This window comes from Oryctolagus cuniculus, chromosome 13 (genome assembly GCF_051225735.1).
Source record: "Oryctolagus cuniculus isolate XC-2025 breed Fujian yellow rabbit chromosome 13, ASM5122573v1, whole genome shotgun sequence".
NCBI classification, from domain to species: domain Eukaryota; kingdom Metazoa; phylum Chordata; class Mammalia; order Lagomorpha; family Leporidae; genus Oryctolagus; species Oryctolagus cuniculus.
The window spans coordinates 30,850,217-30,871,532 of record NC_142879.1 but is presented as its reverse complement, the minus strand read 5'-3'; the positions used below and the strand labels follow the sequence as shown (position 1 = coordinate 30,871,532).

At 40.3% G+C, this 21,316-nt stretch overlaps 1 protein-coding gene and 1 long non-coding RNA gene across 23 annotated transcripts in view; one reads left to right on the top strand and one right to left on the bottom strand.

Annotated features, from left to right (window-relative positions):
* Nucleotides 1–21,316, top strand: part of ESRRG (estrogen related receptor gamma) — a 657,282-nt gene that overhangs the window by 528,420 nt on the left and 107,546 nt on the right. The window lies entirely within an intron of this gene.
* LOC138844948 (uncharacterized) lies at nt 1,105–19,821 on the bottom strand. Of its 2 annotated transcripts, none has more exons than XR_011381457.2 (2): nt 7,136–7,237; nt 1,105–1,426 (listed from the first exon to the last, which is right to left on the bottom strand). It is a non-coding gene; the product is annotated as an uncharacterized LOC138844948 (long non-coding RNA). The 2 variants fall into 2 exon arrangements; XR_016219651.1 differs by lacking the exon at nt 7,136–7,237 and adding an exon at nt 19,693–19,821 and having other exon boundaries at nt 1,317–1,426.

The window sequence follows — 21,316 nt, the reverse complement described above, 5'->3', positions numbered from 1 at the left end:
TAACTATAGACACAAATCAAAGAACGGTGTATGAAGGGAGATTGCCACCTTTCAGGGATGTGCATTCTCATACATACTTAAATTTGTTTTCTCTAGGTCAAATAAAATACATCCTAGACATTTTCCTGGGTCACATACAAGTGATTAAACTCCTTATTCATTTTGTGCCCACAACATAATATGAATGAATTAGAGGTGAAGGCAGGACTGGCATATATTATTCGAAGAATTACTCCTGTCCATCAAAATGCATGCTTATTGTCAAGAGTAGGCCTTATTAATTCTTTTTTATTGGTTTTCTGTCCTGTTAGTGGTGTATCTATTTCCAAATGCTTTTTGAGAAAACAAATGATTGGATGAATGAATGAAATAAAAACCTGAATAAATAGCATTCTCTTAGGGCAGCATACCATTTAAACTAGCAAATTGGGCCTACAGTGGTAGACTGCTCTAAAATGTATTGGTATTAGGTATTAATGATGGTTTGCATTTAGAGCTTACCATGCCTCCTAAGTGTTGGATGTGCATTCAGTTGTTTCATCCTCAAAACAGTACCATGAATTAATGCTATTTTTACCCACTTTTGGATAATAAAGTTGGGAGACAAAAGTATTAAATAATTTGTTCAGAGTCTTATAACTGATGAGTTAGAGCTGAGATTCAAAGCCACAAATTGGTTTGTGTTGAAAAAACTCCAAAGACGATTTGCTATTATAGAGTGGTGGGTTCTTGCCTTATTACATGAGCATAACTTCTTTGTATGTATTGTGGTAGGTTTTTGATATCAAAAGGAATTTTTTTTTTTTACTTTTTGAAATGTAAGAAAGGATCCTAGGTAGAGGAATAGTGAGAATAGCTTTGTATCTTCTTGACTCAGTGTTGTACACTAAAGACATTTTGAATTCACAAGGAATAAGTATTTTAGTTGAAAAACTACTTGAGGTATATTGCTCAATGAGCATTTCTCGTTAAATTTGAGTCTGCTAGCCACATACATGGTACACATGGGTGTACTCAACTACCCAGTTATCAAGTCTGTTTAACAGGCATATATCACCTCATCAGCTAAATAAGTGCTTCTCTCTTATGAAAAATGTAATCATATTTTTTTCAAAGATTTATTTATTTATTTGAAAGTCAGAGTTAACACAGAGAGAGGAGAGGCCGAGAGAGAGAGGTCTTCCATCTGATGGTTTCCCCAAATGGCCTCAATGGCCGGAGCTGCGCTGATCCGAAGCCAGGAGCCAGGAGCTTCTTCCAGATCTCCCTCATGGGTGCAGGGGCCCAAGAACTTGGGACATCTTTTAGTGCTTTTCCAGGCCGTAGCAGAGAGCTGAACAGGAAGTGGAGCAGCAGGGTCTTGAACCGGCGCCCATATGGGATGCTGGCACTTCAGGCCAGGGAGTTAACCCACTGCGCTACAGCGCTGGCCCGAGAAAAAAGTAATCATATTTTAATATGAACCTCAAAAATGTTATTGGGAAGGTAAACATGCTTCAGGAGAAGGATCCTCACTGCATTGCAAAATACTATCTGTGGCCTTTTGTCACTATTGCTTACATTTCAGCATAAAGTAACACTTCTGGCTTAGTATTTGCTACAGTTTTGTGGAAAAGAGAGTTTCTGTCTCCACTGGGAAGCTCCCATATCACCATATAAATTGTTGATCAAGGCTACTTATTTGACAGCCAATGAAAATGAGAGAACTTAATTCCTATTTCTTGGAAGAGGGGAAACAGAAATATGAATTATTATCCACAATAGGATGAAGGTGGCCCCAACTATTTCTGATGATATCTTTTCTTTGTCTATTTAGATAATCTACTAGAAATATAATTTGACATTTTATTTTATGTTTAATTTTGGAAATAAACCAATCTCCATAATTTCTGTAACTTCCCTTCTCTTACACACACGAGCATACCTGTGAATGTCCATTTGCCTGCACACTCACATGTACACACACACATCCCGGATGTCTGGTCTATATGGCATTAGGAAATCTTTCACTTCTTTGATTTCATAATCGTAGATAATTTTAAAATGCACTAACAAGGAAAATCGCTAAAGGCCCACATATTGATGTGCTGTATCTATTCCTCATGGGATTTTGTGGAGCTGAATGCTGACCCAAATTCATTTACTACCCATGAGCCTCATATTCTGGCAGAGCCTACAGGGTCCTAGTGGATGTGTTTGCCAGTAAATCACTTGTTCCAAGGAAACCAAAGTGACCTGTGTCAATGGCAGAGCTGTTCTCAGAAGCTTTGGTTGTTGACCCCAGGCCACCTGTCTTCCCCAAGTGCCTACATATATCTCTCTCTGAGAATTTCTAGTGACCTAGTGTTTACTCAAGTTCATTGAATTTACAATGATCACTGCCAACCTTAAACAGAAGGCAAAGAAAACAAATCTCAGCCATTTTTTAAGGGTGATGCTCTACCTTGGGTTTGTGCACATTTTGAGAATCACCTTTGGAAAGCTATTTTCTTCAACATTCTAAAATGTTGTGAAAAGCCACCTGTGTGTGCCAAATAGCAAAATGCTTAATGACCAGAACTTGCATAAAAACTGTAATTGTTTGAAAATCAAAGTGAGCCACATGTGTGTGCCTACTTATGTCTGAGTGGTTACAGACATACTTCATGTATGAATTTAAAATTAGGTGGACACCTGTGTAAGTTTTCAGATGAGCAAAGCAGGGAATGGTACAAAATGAGGGTAAGGATTCAGACTCAGTTCCTGTATAGCCACTTTGTTAATTCTGTTCTTTGTCCATAGATTGAAGTTTTGACGATTGGTCCTATCTTGTAGCCCATCCAAAAGGGTGGAGTGAATGAGTCAGTGCAATTCATTCCATTACTTGGAAAACAAGCAAACCTATCAGAGTAGATCATAATGTATCTGTTCTTTTGAGGGCAAGTTTAATTTTGCTCTCAAATTCAATATGATTTTGATATTACTATGTAAGTCTTGTTAAAATATGTAAATAGGGCATTTGCTAAACTATCATTATTTAGTGTTCTTTAAAGTGATCATAAAATTTTAATGACTATTATTACTGATACTCTAATAAGTACTTCAATGAATTTTTTGATAGTTAAATATAATTTGTATGTTACTGTAGAATGTCAGTATAAGGATTTGAATATTGAAGCATTACTGTAAAATATTCATGCCATCAGGTTCCTGTATTGCTAGACCGTAGAATAAATGCATGTTGATTTCAACTTAAATCTTTCTGACATTCAATGGTTTAGGTATCACAAAATCTTGTAATGCATTAGCCATTCAGCTGAGGGAAAGTGACTTGCATTTTCAGAGTGTTTGTAAATTGATGTTAAAAACTGTCTTATTCTAGCCAAGCAGGCTGTTGGTTTACAGTCTAATTTTGGACATATATGTGGGTTGCTTAAATAGGGAGATAAGATTAATCTTTCAGTAGCAACAAGTGTTAGGGGAGGTTAGGGCCAAGAGATTAGCATTCTTGTTATCAAAATGCTACTGTTGGACTGAAGTTCCACAGTATAATCATTGCTCAATGTTCAAATCATTTGGATTCTTTTTTTTTTTTTTTTTTTTTTTGACAGGCAGAGTGGACAGTGAGAGATAGAAACAGAGAGAAAGGTCTTCCTTTGCCGTTGGTTCACCCTCCAATGGCCGCCGCGGCCGGCGCACCGCGCTGATCCGATGGCAGGAGCCAGGAGCCAGGTGCTTTTCCTGGTCTCCCATGGGGTACAGGGCCCAAGCACCTGGGCCATCCTCCACTGCACTCCCTGGCCACAGCAGAGAGCTGGCCTGGAAGAGGGGCAACCGGGACAGAATCCGGCGCCCTGACCGGGACTAGAACCCGGTGTGCCGGCGCCGCTAGGCGGAGGATTAGCCTAGTGAGCCGCGGCGCCGGCCTTCATTTGGATTCTTTTGAACTCTGCCCTGTGATACTATGTTTCTGACATTGTAGGACCCCCACCCCAACTTGATTTAATTTAATTTAATTTATTTTATTTTATAGAAAAAGCAGCAATGGGTAGAAAATATTCTGTTTCCTGTGCCTGTGATGAACTTAAGGCCCCTGTCATAAAGCAACTCATGATTCTGTGTTCATGCTGCTGTTTAGACTGTAGGCACAGAAGCAAATTTGGAGCGATATGACTACTTGGGCTTTATGTTACACACCGTGAAACATTCTGTGTACGCTTTAGAAATAGTGTCACCCATTTATAACCTTCAGCTACTCTTCTTTAGTGGCTTTTTCAAGTGGCCTTCGGTTTGGTTAACCTAAGCTACTCACGTACTTCTCTGCTGCTTGGGAGGTTAAATGGGGATGTGTGAGTTTTAGCTGGCCAAGCAGCTGCGACTCTGGGACATTGGTAGGGTTAGAGACATTAATATATAATTGGTGGCATATAACAAACATCGAAAATGTTGAAAAGAAACAGATCAGGTGAGTTTTTTATGAAAATGGCACCTGGCAGATGCTGCACTGTGGTCTCATTTGAAAAGATCTCTGCCTACACCGAGAGTCTTATATTCCATTAAAAGAAGAAAAAGAAGGAAAAAAAAAAAAAACCCGAGGTGACAGGAGATTCCTATGGGGAAGAACTGTCTACGCGTATCTCAGGAAATCTTTGGGGAACGTTTATTCTCATCTTGGAGGTAGAGGGAAGATTTTAAAGTTAATAATATTTCTGCCACCTTCCTCTTTCGTCCCCTTCTGCTTACAGGCGAAGGTGAAAACCTGCCCTGTCTCCCCTGTGTCTAATAGGGAATCTACATCAAAAGCAGGAAGTGCTTTTAGAGATAATAGAGAGTAGAGGAGGAAAGTGAGGAGGAGATCAGCTCAGTGGTTTGTGGCAGTCTATAAAATCTGACAAGGCCTTTGCAGCACCAGGAGCCAGACAGAACTCACAGGCACTAGAGTGATCTGTGAACAAATGTAGGCCAGGCTGCACATCTGAGTGACTGGGCTGCACCATTGCAGAGGGTCCCGAGCAACACACCACCCAAACAGATTTGCACTTACCGTCTGTGTAGAGATACCAATGAAAGGGAGGGGGCAGGCATCAACCTCACTAAAATCTTCACCTCTCACTTTTTGGAGGATGATTATGAAGAGAATGGTGGCCAGGTCAGGATTTTGTGTACCAGGGCACCCATCCCCCAGCTGGCTCAGAATGGCACATAGACTTGTCATTTACTCCCAGCCTCCTGTCAGTGACATCGAAAGCCCCCCGCACCCTGCAGGATAGGGGAGCTTTGTGCTTCTGCACTCTAGGTCTTTGCAGGCACACAGTGATAGGAACCAGGAGGTGCTGGACCACCTTCTGTGAACATCCTTTGCAACACCTGCCTTGATTTATTCCTGAGCTCCTGGTCACAGGTGCTGGGGCCTTCTTGTGGGAGTAGGATGCCTTTTTCCCAGCTGGTATAAGCAAATATGTGACTCTGATCACTGATTACACTGAGGTAGAGACCCTACCTGTGATAGGCAAGGCCAGGGCGGGTGCTGTGGTACAGTGGGGGAAGCTTTTGCTTGGGATACCCATATCCCATATTGGAGTGCCTGATTCAAGTCCTGGCTATTGTACTTCTGATCTAATTTCCTGCTCATATGCACCCTGGGAGGCAGCAGATAATGGCTCAATTTCTTAGGTCCTTGCCACCCATGTGGGAGATTCAGATTGAGTTCCTGTTTCCTGGCTTTAGTCTAGACCATCCCTGGCTGTTGTAGGCATCTGGAGAGTGAACCAGCGAATGGAAGATCTCTCCTCTCTCTGTGTGTCTGTCCATCTGTCTGTCTCCCCTTATCACTCTTTCAAATGAAAAAGAAAAACTAAGAACAATAGGCAAGGCCTACAGATCACATGGACTGTGACCTCCCTTCCCACACATGGGAACTGTAGGGTAATGACAAGCCACAAGTCCTGGAAGGGATAGCAAGGCCCACCTTGGTAAGGGCAGATGAGTGTCAGTCCCAGTGCCATGTGCCAGACCTCACATCGGAAGTGACTTTTCAGTCCCAGCTGATGATTCTGCAGTGCCAAGAACTGGATTTGCTATAGCTAGCTGGGTTTCTAAAGCAAAGTCGTTCATTTAAAGATGATACATCAGGTGGGGCAATTTCTTTAAAATGTGTATAAACAGAGCCCAAAGTGAAGGAAATGCACCAGGATAAGCAGAATCACCCAAGCATGCCTACTTACAGAGATCACAGCATGAGTGACACAGTAGAGAAATATCTTTATGCCCAAGAACCTTACAGGGTGATGTCTTTAAAAAAGAAGTGCTCAAAGTGTTTAGATATACTTTTATTCTTTGTAAACAAAGTGACTTCAGAGTGATTTCCCTGAAGGTTGACGTTAACCTGCCTAAAGGTTTGTGGTCAACAAAAATCTTTTGGGAAAGAGCTTTAGTCACTTTGAAGAAGAAAGGCAATGCCTGTTCTAAAATGTGACAGGCACAGCACCCCCAAACACGGCTAAATGTGGTGAAGGCCTGAGAGAGCCTACTGTCCCTTCTGTCCTAGTAGTTACACATAGTAGACACTGGCCTCAATCTGTCTCTAGAATCTGTTACTTTCTCCCTTCAGGAATAAGCCATCTGCAATAATCCAGCAGGTTATAGAGCTAAGACACAGTGCGTAGTCTGTTCACTTATGTGGGCCCTTGGCCTCTATTGTGTATTCCACAATTATTTCTCATAGTCAGTGTTTTTGCAAAACCTGGCAATGATGTCAACTTCAGTAAGTTAAGATGCTACGCTCCCTTTGCTGTTTATGCTTCGGTGCCTTATTAAATGCACCAGCTAAACCGAAAATGCAGTATAAATATGTTTCATGAGTCATTTAAGGATTCAGCCAAGAGACGTTGCAATTGACTTCTGAGTCCATTTTTAGAACCAACTCTTTCAAGACTCTTCTCAACAGGAGCACTTCTTCCTGCACTAGAACTGACAAGACTGTATACATTACTTTATTTTGATACTGACATTTAAACAATAAAATAAAGCCATTTAAAACAAATAGTAGTGCTTTAAGTGTCTGGGCTGTCAAGATATCAAATTATATAACTTGGAAAAAATCAGAATTCATTGTTAATGGTATGCACTTAACACAAAGGGTCGCTGGAGTACTCACCAGATACATATTCAGCTACCATGTTGGAGCTAACAGGCTGTATTCCTTTAGATAGAATTGACTATATTCACTTAAATGGACTTGACTCTGGTACAATCACTGTATTCAAATGTCAGAAAAAAAAAGAGAGAGAGAGAGAAAGAGGATGTCACAGAGGGTCACAAATTATGTTGGATTTTGACAGATTGTAGCCTTGCTTTACAAGAGCAGTAACATCTCATTTGTCACCGTTTGATCTGTAAGTGCGGGAATGGGAGCGGAAGGCCCTCCATCTCCGCCACAATTTAATCGCTCTGAGGCCGATGGTGGTGGCGGGAGCCACCTGCCCATGCACCGCACTGCTGATCTGTTTTAATTTAATCGTCCGTCAGCTGGATGAAAGCATAAATCGTCTCTCTTTGATCTGCAAATGGTGTGTTTTTGTAAAGCAGGGTGTGGAATTGAGGGAGAAGGGACTTCCCAGTTTGGTGCAGCCTGGACAATGTGTGACAAATGTAGCAAAAGTTGCAAACCAAGAGACCACTGTCTCAGGAAACTTAGGATGAAGCACAGAAAATAACAAAAGGAAACCCATTTGTGTTGAAGGTTATCAACAAAAACAAAGCTTTGGACATGATGAGATGTCAATTTCAGAAAACTAGAACCAGTGATTTCATTCACACCCCATCATCTTTCAATACATTCTGTTGTCATTAGTGTTTGATTTTGGCTCAAAGAGAAGCAACAGGAGAGAATCTCAAAGGACTTTTTGTGTTGCCATTGTGAATGGTCAGCACTATTAAAATAACTTGAAAGTTTCTAAGGAGGGTGTAAATAGTAAAAAGCAATTTGTTAAATTTGGCATATGTAGAAAGGGGCATACTTTCGAGTAAAACAAATGATGCAATGATTGAACACTATAAATATTATGTCACAGTGGTGGTTATTAGCCCTATGTGGTCTCCTAAAGATTTTAAGGTGCTTTCCACATCCTTTTGTAGTCTTATTTCCCAGAATCACAAAAAATATATTTTTATAAATTAAAAGGGAAAATGTTATAGCACCTCTGCCAAAAATAAAGGGGTTTACAAAGAGCTGTCAGAATCACATCCCGTGTTTTTAAAATAGAACTTCTTACCGCAGAGACTAAAGCCGTAGGATGGGATTTCCTAACAACTACTAGAAACTCTTTCACCATGAAGAGATATCATTTTTTACAATACTGTTTTTATGAATCATGTAAACAGAAAATTGGGAGCATGCTACAAATTTTTATACAGAAACTTTCCAATATATTTTTCAAAGGAGTCATCAAAAGATTTCTGAAGAAGAATCCATTTCAGGAAAAATCCCCGGCAATAACTCAGAAATTTCCAACAGACTTCCCCCGGTCTACAGGGACTCACTGCACAAACCAAAAAGAAATTTCCCTGACATTCCTTTAAGATACCATGGAAAGCAGAAACAATTTACAGTTCCTTCGAAAAGCTGAGAACACCCTCACTGGTAATGGTTCTAATAAAATTACCAGCACAGGAGAAGGCCCCTAAAGACCAGTTGAGTCATCCAGCTTATTCTGGCCCATGTATTTAGTTGCCTTTCCCCTTCCATAATTCCCATTAATGGCTTTTCTAAGCAGTATTTGCATAGGAAACATAAAGGTGTCTCCACTACTTCCATTTATTAAGTTATTCCACTGCGCTGCTGCGGGCACAGAGGTAAACATCGCTGAGCTTTTAGGTTAAATAAGTCCCACAAAGCCATTTTGGAAGAACTTGAATTTTTATAATGGGATTTTGAGCGGTGTAAAGCAAATTGTGGCTGTGACACTAATGTTACTGTGAGTGAAATGGGAGAGTAGATTACATGGCTTCTTCCCACCTTGTAGGGCTAAGCTCTGCTGATGTGTTTGGGTTTAGGAGAGACCATGGAAAAGGGGTAAGGAAACAGAAAGGAATGGGAAGATGTAGGAGAAAGGGAAGGGAAGAAAGAGGTGTCAAGGGTGTTATGTATGTATCTGGGGGAACTGATGAAAAGCTGCCAATAGCCTCTGTTAGGTGTCGCACACTGTATCCCAAGACAGGTGTCTCAATTTTGTGGCATCCTAGAATGGAAACCAGCCATTGTTTCCCTGCTCCTTCACTCCTCCCACCCTCCCTCCTTCCTTTTGAGCAAGAGTAAGCTTAAGAGCCTGTAGATTGTTACCATCAAATAATCCTGGAGTTCATCCTTTTCCTATCCCCCTATATCCCCTCAGTTCCTCAGTGTGTCTTTTGATTCCATCTCCTTTTATTGACCCCTTTGGCAACACTTTAATGCAGATCACTTCCATTTTTCATCTGGGCCACTGAAATAATCTCTAATAGTCCATACGGTTTCAGTGCCTCTATTCCCATCTGCCTTTTGCACTGCATAGGATAAAGTTCAAACTCTCTAGCAGTCATATAAGGGCCATTAACAATTAGAACCTCATATACTTTCCTTGCCTGCTTCAGCTCCCACACGTTTTAGCCTCCTAGCCTGTGCTTTGCATGCTTTTCCTGTCTCCCTATTTTTGCTGGCTCATGCTCTCAACCTGGAATGCCTTCTCACCCTCATCTTTGCCTAGAGAAGTTCAACATGTCTAGAAGAAATCACTTCTATTTTGAGAATCCTAAGGCATAATGACTGTTCCATGTCCTACATTCCCATAAGATTTTTTTTTGCATACCTCTAGCATAGCACAAAATGTATTAGGGTAAATTATTAAAGAGTTCCCCAGTGGATATTTGGACCCTTGAGAGCAGACAATAAATTTTATTCTTGTCTGACCTCCTCCGCTCATTGCCCCTAAACCCAGCACAATGTTTGTGACCAAAGTCATTGGCCCATCAATATTGATGACACACGCATTGGCACTGGATATTCCAGGAGACTCTGCATGCGTACTTCAAACTAGTGTGTGTTTATGTATGTGTGTGCATGTGCGCACATGGTCATGTGTGTGTGTGGGGGGTTATACATGTATTGTGCTTGTTAGGGGGTTTTATATTCATGTACACTCTTATAGAATTTTGTATCTTGTAACTCCCTACTGAGATGTTTTTCCAAATTGAATTAGTTCTCCCCTCTTATTTATTTGAGAAACAGAGACATAGAAAGAGAGACAGAGCACTCAACTGCTGGTTCACTCACCAAATGCTGGAGCAGGTCCAGGCCAGGAACTCGATCCAGGTCACCCACTTGGGTGGGAGAGACCCAAATACTTGAACCATTACCATTGCCTCCCAAGATCTGCCCCAGCAGGAAGCTGGAGTCAGGACTGGGAATTGGACCCAGTTACCCCAGTGTGAGACATAACATCTTAACAGCTAAGCTAAACACCTGCTGTTCAATTAGTTGTTTCAAGCTACTCTAAGAGAATGTGACTATTGATTTATGTGAAATAGAAACACAAAGGACATACAAATATGTAGAAAGAAGAATCTACCACTTATATAGGGTACCTAATGTGTGCTTAGCTCTGTTGTAGGTGCTTTTGTAATCATATTTATACCTCTCAGAGGCAGTTTGATAGCTAGATTCCAGTTATGCTATTCAGTTGAGTAAACTTGGGCAACTACTTAACCACTATATATTTCTATTTCCTTTGTTTTTTTTCATCTAGAGTTGTTATAAGAAATACATGATTCAATATATGTGAAGTCCTTAAGACATTGCACTTGATGAGTACTCCATACTATGAATAAGTAATATATATCTGTATATGTATATATATATATATGTGTGTGTGTGTGTGTGTGTGTGTGATGATGCATTTTTAGAAATTGCACTTGCTATCTTATGTCCTTACAGATGTGGAAGTTTGGTGTCCTGCCCTGAGTCAAATCACTAGTAAACAGCAGAACTGTAGGGATGATCAAACTCAGTGCTTTAGGCACTTGTATGTCTTGTGTTGCTGAGTGTCTCTCTCTGCAACACTCATGCTCACAGGCTGTTGAAGATGGTCTCATCATGCTGAAGCTAAGTCAAATGGGAAAAACATGATCCTCTAAATTTCTTTAAATACTTCAAGCTCCATAAGTTGTGTCGGCCTAATTTGTTACAGAGATGGGGAAGTGAGGCAAGGATAAAGTTGATTCTTGAGGCTATTGTAAGTCTATACTTTTACAAACTGAATGTTGTCCTGCAAACAAAAGGAATTCTGACTTGGGAAATAACAGCCTCTTTAAGATCAGTTTGGAACCTGGAGCAAAAGAAAATATACACATTGAATTTTATACAATTATCTAGACTTCACTCTAAGGAACTTTGTTTTTAAGGATTACAAGTCTATTTTAATAACATATTTCTGTTGCTAAATATATGACCTCTAAATTCAAGGCACACCCGCTATTGTACACTCTGCTCAGTACCAAATACTGAATAGGGAAATAAATGAGGCCCAGGTCCTTCTGTGACAGTGAACTTCACTTTCGTGGAGACTGATCACTCTTGAGAGGTGATAAATGCCAGTGGAAAGGTACAGTAAGCCATCATATATTAAATATGGAAAAGTACTTTTAAATAATATTGAAATGTGCAAAATACAAGGTGACAGCCACCACCAAATAGAATTGTAGGCCAAGATCTTGTTTGACAGAATTAAGTCCTAATGAAGATTTTGACAGGAAATGCCAGCATACATACCATATACGATTGTTATGTTAACTGACATATCAACAGTAAGGCTATTTTTATATTTACATATCCTGTCTTTTCATGACAGATTATTTTAAAAAAACAAATTTGTTACTTCTAAAGTGATTTTTAGCTAACACTATTTAGTGAATCACGGGACATTCCATTTTATTGAATTGGATTTAAGTAGTTGGGGATCCTACTTTGCATTTTCTTCATAGAACAGATATTGTGCAAACATCAAAACCTCAATTGTACTGCCTTTGTTATTTTTGGAAAGAAGTAGGAATGTAGGAGACCTAAGGACTACCTCACCTGGAGTTCAGGGCTCTGTTGTGGAAACTGTGGCAACAATGGGGTACACTCTCCAGAGAAGACAAAGGTATGATCCAGTCAAAGGCTTATTGCAGACAAGTACACAATAGGTGTTGGCTTCCCTGGGAAAAGTCTGTGTGTTCTTCATTTGATGATTGCTTATGTACCAGACTGTGTCCTGGGCTTTAAGCATACTGTCATAACACAAAAGTCAATATGGTCCTTGTCTGGAAAAGTGTAATGTATAAGGCTATCCCCAGTCAGATCATCTCATGAGTGAATGTAGAATACACGTATCTATGACAGTGCTGTGTAACAGAGGTATGTGATTCCATGAGGCACCCTTAATAGATTAGCAAACACAGCTATTAGAAAACACCTTTTGTTCTACACATTAGTAAATGCTCAGAAGGTATCTTTCTTTGGAGACTGTGGAGTTCAAAGGAGAAGGTGAAAAGATACCCATATCCAAAATTAGGAAAGATGTTCACATTCTTAAGTGATTAAAAAAAAAGACATGTATGCCATTTATTTGTGTATCTTCTAGAAAACACAATTCTTCCTCTTTTTTTCTAGATTATTCTATACATACTCATTTTGTGGACTACAGGGAATTGCCAAAGCTGTTTTTACAATAAGAAGCAATCTGATTGCTTCATTAGATTTTAATAATATGCTTGTTGATTCCTGCCTATTTTCAATGAGCGCAGATCCCTGAGAACTATCAGACTTGGGAACGGTGTAACTGTGTTTGGGAAACAGGTTAAACTAACAGTGGCAGCTCATCAGTAGTAAAGCTGAAAATGGAACACTGGCTTCTGAGTTCAGTTTCTGGGCACCAGAACACCCTACACATTCCATGCACAAGGGCCCAGTAATGTTCAGCCCAACCGTTTCTGTGAATTGGAAACCAGGTGCCCCAGGGAGGATTAGGTTATGATTTGGTGAATCTATGATTCCCTAAGAAGATCTTAGGATGTCTAAAAATAGCTTCCTCTTCTCTCTTGACACGTAGAGGAAATCTACTTCATGATCCCCTCAGAAAGAAGATTGAAATGCATTTATGACCTGAATGCCTGTATTAAATATTTGCCCTCAAAGCAATGGTACCAGGGTGACTATGCACGCATGTTTCAGAAGAACATTTTCAGAATCTGCAGTTATGACAAAAGCAATAAAGGAAGATAATATTTAAGTTGATAAAAGATGCAAACATGGCTTTATTGGGTTTCCAAATTCAAATTAAAAGAATAAATATTTCATCAGTGATACTAATTAAAGATTGGTCAAAGATTTGTCTGTGTCTCATACAGGCAAATACCAATCAGAACTGATTAAGAGAAGTAACATTTATTGCACTGCTCAGTTAAAGCAAGAAATGATTACTGTGGAGTCCATCGTACTGAGTTATGGCTATTGGACTACAACTTGGTTTTCAAATGTCATTAGTGCTTGTTGATATCATGCTACCCTATTTTTTTCCACACAGTAATATTTTGATGGGTTGGAGGGGAGAAAAATGCTCTGGTCTATTTAGTATAAACTTTGCTTATCAGTGGTTTTGTGTGGTTACATGTGCTTTCAGGTTTTCATTTGGTGCCATCTTGCTTCTTAAAAATAGTGCTTAATCAGTGGATTGCAAGGATTGTGATATTCAGACATCTTTTTGACCACCATTGCCACTTTTATTTTATTTATCTAGATGCAAAATTTTGTTAAAATAGGTTGTGTTCTTAGTAAAAGTAGCAATAGAGAAAATAGGTAATAAAAGAAAAGAAAGTGTAGTGTCAAGGTCTTGGTCACTGGCCTATTTGGAAGTAGCCGTGAATATCTGCACATGCAATTTATGCTGTAACATCTTTCCACATAGTTTCATTCTTTAGATTTTTAAGGACGTAAACTGCAGTAAAACCACCCACCCACCCACTCTATCTTTCCTGACCATTGTGCTGGCCCTGGATGTCATTTACTTTTATTTGGCAAGGTAGGCTGATGCCAAAGTATTCTTGCACGTCTACATAATGCATGTAAACAACTGACACCGAGGTCATCATTGTCAAACCTGCTCTGATGTGAGCCTTGGTGGCTGATTTTTTTCCCCATATCTAACTCCATCTACTGTTTTCAAGGCCAGGGTCATGAGAGTTTTGGGGAGGTGGTGTTCAGCATGATTCTGACCGAGCTCTCTTTAACCCTCTCGGGTGTCTGAAAGTGATTAGACTAGATGAGAGATTTCTTTTATACTTCCCAGGTGACATCCTGTCATGGATGTGGAAATTTTTTAGTTTCCTAAGGACAATAAAACCATTATGGATTCAATTGTTTTTATTTAACAAAAACAGTTTCTGTGAACAGCCTCTTTCCGATTCCCTGGAAGATCTACAGATCAATCTGTGGGTTTATCTAACCATAAATTACCTTTCTCTGTTAAGCAGATGGAAAACACTAGAGCATTGTGACATCTTTTCTTTCCTCCTCAACAGTTGTGCATTTATGTAGACACGTGTCTACTCGAAGCTGTTTTTTGTTAGCAAATCTATGAAACAATGAGGAGTTAAAATAATTCTCAACTTGACCTCTGCAAGCAGCTCCCACAGTCTCTTTCTGTATGTACGTGTTACATACCAGGTACATTAAAATTCACATTTAAATTTCAAATGAGTTAAATACACCATTGCTTTCAAATAAGTGACTGATTTTTGTTCCTCTCATGTTATATTAATATTAATATTATGGAATCTTCTGTACCCTTGCGTTCTTTGCTGACTATCTGATAATTGGGTGGGGAGGGAGTACGGAGGGTCATCTTGTTTAGCTTATCTCTGCGAGAGAAAGAGTGGCCAATAATAAGGGAAAGCGGCAATAAAATGGTAACAAAAAATTGAAAAGAAGATTTAATCTCTGGCCAATTTGAAACATATCCCAGAGAATCCATAGAGAAAAAGATAAAGTGTGACTATGAGTAAGTTAACTAAACACATTACAGTGTGGGAGAGCAAATGGAGTTAGTCCATTGTACATGTTTAATTTCCTATTAGTCTCTGGCGTTTACTACCACGTCTGAGTTGGGGCATCTGTAAATTCAGTTAAATACAGTGCATTGTCTAAACATATCACAGCTCCAATCAGTCACCCCAGCTGCTGATAAGAAGCCTCTTGTATTATTGAATCTACAATGGGGAGGCTCTGCAGGCACCAAGATAACAGCTAGGTATTTCACTTTTAAGTATGGGGGGAAAGAAAGGCACCTAGCTGCTGCCTTTGCAGTTACAGCAGCGACATTTATTACTGCTCTCGGATTTGCTTTATACTAGTGATGTGATTTTGTTTGGGGATGTATTATGTCTTTCTTTAGTTTTAACATAAACTCTGTGAATCAAAGAGAAGGTGAGTGGGGGCAGCAAACAACCTCCCCTCCCCGAGTCAGCTTTCCTGCTATTTGAAGATAGCACAGCTTCTTCAGAAGGTTCTTTCTTTATAATTTAAGCTTTCTTTATTGATTTTTTTTTTTTTTTTTTTTTTGCTTTTCTTCCAGGCTGGGCATATTAGGATGAAATCCAGTCTTTCGTTTACTTTTCTCTTTCATATAGTTTCACTGAAATTTTTATTGGAATCCTTGTAATGACTGATCCACAGAAAGCAGATCATTTTGGTTCTTATGAGCTAGAGGGCAGGCCTATGCATAACATAACAAATGTCTTGTGCAGTTCCACTTACTAGGTGTCTTTTCAGTGGTCATTATTGATTTATTTAATCTTCTATATGACACTAGTCATTCCACTGTTAGTGGAAGTTTAAATGGACATATAGAGTTATTTGTTAGGCACAATTGCCATTTTATATTTAAACTTTTTGTAAGGAAGATGTTAGTAGCTATTCTCAGCCCCTCAAAATACTTGCATACTATTTTCTAAAATCTTCTTCAGCTATTGGCTAATATGCTGTGTGACAATCATAGTGTCACCTATTTCACACTTTATTTTTTAATAGAATGATTGATAATCTTTTGCAAACTGCTCCATATGTCTCGGATCCGCCTATTTGTGAAAATACAGATCACATTGCCTTCATTTGATTTTATGAGTTTATATTTCCTCTTTCCCAAACAGATGTTTTACTACAGCTGCTATTTGTTTAGTAAATTGGTTCACATGCCATAGTTCTGTTTCCATATAACATTACGGATCTGACCCACAACATTAATGAAAAAAAAAGAAGGATAAAATAGAATAGATAAAAAACCAAAGAACTCTCGTCCAGTTTCAGTTTAAGCTGTGTTTCTTGATTATTTTTGTTTGGCCTCCTTATGTATTGCTTTTCTCTTTACAATCGCAGCCTCATTGTACACTCATATCCATACCTCCCTCACATACGAGCATTTCCCCTCCTCCTTCCATCCACCTGTCCACCTGGTAATGAGCCAAAGAAGCCCTAAGGCCAGACAGAGGGTAGGGTTTCAATATATTCAAAGACGTTGTCATCCTACACAAAGATACCACTATGCATATGTGACAAATGATGATATAATTTGTCTTTTTAATGTTAAAAGGTCAAGAATAAGTATTCAGATCATGGAATAGCAGATAAATTTTTAGGGAATGCAGGCTAGAGAAAAGAATGTACACAAGGTAGTGGGGGGTGGTGAACACTGTGTATTAGCAACAGATTATTGGATCATGAAAGTGACCCAATCCCTTTCTAATGTCAGAGGATGCACTTTTCTAGAAAGGTTACTGTTTTTTAGAGATGAAGTTGATGATCCAGTTATGAAAGCCCTCTTAAGCCTATATGCCCTTTGTTAAGCTATTGTCTGTCAGCTCTCTACCCACCCTTTTTTGTAATATGGGGGCAGGGACTGGAGGCAGGAGGAGGGGTGGGGGAGGGATTTGATTCTTATGTTTGCTTCCCGTTGACTTCTTGTTCCTGACAGAGTCACCCCATCAAAGACCCTTTGCCCTGGTATTGACAGTTGGCACAGGTTCTAGTTTTTGCTGGCACTCTCAGTTCAAGCCCCATTGTGCACCTCAGAAGGCCTGGATCTGGCCGTTGCCTTCCCTCCTCGGAGGCCTGAGCCTAAGCCCAACAGGGCCTCTTCTCCAAGCTTCCAGATTCTGAGAGTGCTGAGATCTTCCTTTTGTTTCCACCATTTCCACAGCAACAGTTGCTTCCTGCACATAAAATCCTTGCTCCATTTTTTTCTGCTCTCCAGAACCCTGTCAATGACTTTTTCATATTAAATTCTTCCTGTTGAAATGCCTACTGTGGTTTCTGCCTGACCTCTGACAAAGGGAGAACAACAGTTAGGTAATTCTGTATACATTATCCCTTTTAATGCCACTACCGGGTGCTAGATTGTGTGACTAGGGTGCTATAGCATAAAGGAAATAGTCTTCCCATGTTGCATTTTTTACTGGGAATCCAAGAATTTCATAGAACAGTTGGAAAATTACTGAGGTCAATGAACAACTGTATTTTGTGTTTTGTTTATGTCTAAAACTTAAACTGACTTGAGGTAAATGATCTTTTCTGGAATATTCATAAGGTTCTTAGCATTCAGTAGTGCATTTTGCTGGTGAAGACTAAACAGAAATATGTCTTCATACAGCTAAGTAAAACCAGGTAAGGCAGATTCATAAAGGAATAGCAAATATTTTCCAAGTACTTCAATAAAAATTAGGGGTTGGTTTAGGGATTGTATCAATCTTCTGGAGAATGGATGAATAAGATAAGTTTTAAAAACTGCAGTATATGGGTTTTGAGCTGTATTTTAAAAAGTAAGCACAGTTTGGTTTTAAAAATGAATAAGAGGAAATACTAATGAAAATTAAATGGTATTTTAAAAATACATCGATTAATCTCCTTTAAAATGTCATCTCAGCACATTCAGTTGTTAAAATGGAATTTTTAGTAATATCAAATCAAAAATCAAGGAGGCTAATGTGGTTATTCTGATCAATGCGGGCAGAAGCTAAATTCAATAATTAAAGTAAAAAGATAATGCTTTGAGATCTCCATTTCCCGATTTTGCTCTCTGTAACAAGCAAATTAAACAGCACCTCCACCTATTGTTTTCTAGTGCTGTAGTTTAACATATCTTGTGATACAGCTGTAAAGTTATTTTGTTTTAATTTTCTTCATGTAGGCAATGAAAACGAAATCAGGTTATTGATCACATTAATTTAAAGACTAAACTAATTTACAGTGAGTTGAAATGTATTTTCTGAATCATTTCAGTGCTGTGTTAAACTGTGAGGATGTTGCTTCACTAGGCAATTCATTGAATTGCAGTCTTGAAAACCTAGTTCCTATACACTGTATGTCAGAGAAAGTCTTGTGAGATTTTAGAATAATCCCTGCAGATCTTCTATCCATTGCACTGAATCAGCAACCCACTTGGGAGCAGTTATCCTGGAATAGATAATCCAGGGAAGCCTGGCATTAAAATGGCCCAAGTGTTCCAGGTCAGGCCTGGGATTACACTGACACAGTGGTTCATGGAAAAATTTTATTAACACCTGTTATGGTTGGCTCTGGGTCTGAATTTCTTATCCTAGTCTTATTGTTTGAAAAGTGCAAAGAAAGAGATGATACTTGATATTGAGGAATATTTGCTTCCACAAGCAGAATTCTATTTCGTGCATTATGTTTCATATCAAAAGCTTGCATGTACCTAGAATAGTCTCAAAAGTCTTTCAGGCTCCTGACAAGCTAGGGTCCAGGGGACTTAGCTCCCGCTGTTCTGGTAAATTTCTTGTGAGAGGAGTGATATGTACAGCAGAGGGAGTGCCTCCTCATTGTCCCCACGAATCATTACAAAGTCTTTATAGATGTCAGAAGCTGCCTTCAGGACAGCCCATTCTTTGCAAGTGTGGATAATAGCCTCAATGGTGTGTAAAATAAGTATTCATTTGAAATTGGGGAATTTAAGCAAAATGTATAAGGACTAGGATTTTTCCAGACGCGTCCATATATTGTTATCCTGTTGTTGTTTACAAACTGTGTGACCTTGCACAAGTCACTCAGCCATTCTAAACTCGTGTTCTTGTTGTTGTTAATTGAAGACATTTTAATTATGCTCCCAAAGGCCCATTCGGTTGTAAGGATTTTAAGTGGATTTAAGTTTTGAAAGAAGTAAAGAGTTCTGTAAAAAAAAAAAATCTAGAATTTGTATGAAGCCTGCAGTAGTTAAGGAATCTAATAATGTGATGTTTTCCCCCCTCGATACTAGCTACTTCTTCCTGTCTCTTTATTTCTCCCTTGCAAATCCTAAGTATTTGTATCAGCTTCCTGTTGTGGTAATTAAGGAATTAATCTTCCTACCTGTAAGGGAGCGTGGGAGTGGGTCTCGCAGCTACTTCAAGGGACATGGGCACAGCCGCTGCCGGGAAAGCAACTGCGAATACTGTAGATCCCAAACCCAGCGCCTGCCTGCCCGCCCCTGCCTGCCTGCCCTGAGTCAGGCACACCCTTGCTGATTCACTTTGAATTCTTTTTTTCTGCCAGAACCAAAACCAATTCGTGACCAGCCACCCTGTTTAGTGAATAACACACCCACCGCGTCTCCCTCACACGCGCAGTGAGTCCTGTCCGGCTTTGGTCCCTACCGTCCTGGCGGCTGCTCCGCTTTGGCCCATGCGGCACCTGTTCTTGGCTCCCGGGTTTCTGGTGGGCCGTGGCTTTGGCTCTTCCCGCGCGCAGCGCCCTCCCCCGGGCGCTCCGAGGTAGCCCTCCCTGGAAGTCTGCGGAGAGGAGCCCCGGTGAGGCCCAGGGGTGCGCTCTGGCTGCCGCCGGCGCCCCTTCCCAGTGCGTCCCTTCCCCACAGCCGCACAGCCCCTGGCCCGGCGCCCGCTGCGGGCCCGTGGGCGCCCCGTGGGTGGCCGTGGCCAGGAGCTGATGGCCTGCACCGGCTCTCCGCTCTCGCCTGCAGCTGCCTCCCTGCCAGGCCCTCTAACAACCGACAGAAGCCCGAATCCCAGTAGAGAACTGGGGAAGCCCGCAGAGGCGGCTCTTTCAGCCTCCTAATTTGAGATACTATTTTATCTTTAACAATCTGTGCTCAGAGGGGAAGAGATTGGGCTGAATATGTCAAGGAAACAGGATGCAGGCTGCATACCAGCAGAATGTCGCAGCTCTGTTTGCCGTGACCTGCTTCAAAGCAGTCGTTCTGCATTGGTTACTCCTGATGTGCACGCATTGAGCAATTTGAATGAAGGCTGGAAATCTAGCTGACAATGACATGATCCAGGAGGCTCAGGGTTTTGTTGTTTTGTTTTGTGTTTCCAGGAGTTGGGATAAATCCTACAGATGTCCAGAGTGGGTTTATTTATGTATTTATTTTGGATTCTCTTTATTTCTTTTTTAAAATATGCTGTATGTTTTAAAGCGATTTCTGGTTCACCACCAAATTGAGCAAACAATAGAGTATCCTCTGCCCCTACATATACCAGGGTAGTTCAAAAAGTTTTGGGAATTAAAAGAGAAGTTTATTTGGATGCTAAAAAACCATAAAATCCAAGCATCTGCATTCATGGCCTCCCCCTATTGCCAACATCCTCAACCAGGGAGGTGAGTTTGCTACCCTCGATGAACCCACCCTGACACATCATTATCATCCAAAGTCCATAGCTCCCAATGGGGCTCAGACTTGGTGTAGTGCCTTCCATGGGTTTTGACAAATGTATAGTGACACGGCCCCACCATGTCATTACAGTGTCACATGGAATACTTTCACTGAGGGCTGCCTAGTCATCCCTCCCTGCCCCCAACCCTTAGCCCAAAGTGGGATATTTAAAAATAACTCGTCGGACCAGAAGTTTCTCCCTAATTAGTTGCTTATTTTCCTGGTGGACTGCTTCAGGCTCGTAGAGAAGACATCGTGGCATGAAGCATTCGTTCACGGTTTAGGTTTTATTAACAGGGGCTATTAGTGTGTGTGACTTCCTAATCCCCCCTTCTGCTGAGGGCCATCTCCAGCCCAACCCGTTTTAATTAACAGGCAAATGCTCACATTATTTTGGTACACTGATTAGGGGCCAAGCCTAAGTACAAGTCAGTGTGGTGTCCCAAGGGATTTCAGTGTTAAAAATGCATAGGGTACCTCTTTCTTTCCTTTCTTTTCTTTGCTTTTTTTTTTTTTTTCCTTTCTGTTAATTCTCCTCCTCCATGAACTCCAGATAAGCAGCAGGCCTGAGCCAGATTTCATTACTATCACGAACTCTTCATGGTCAT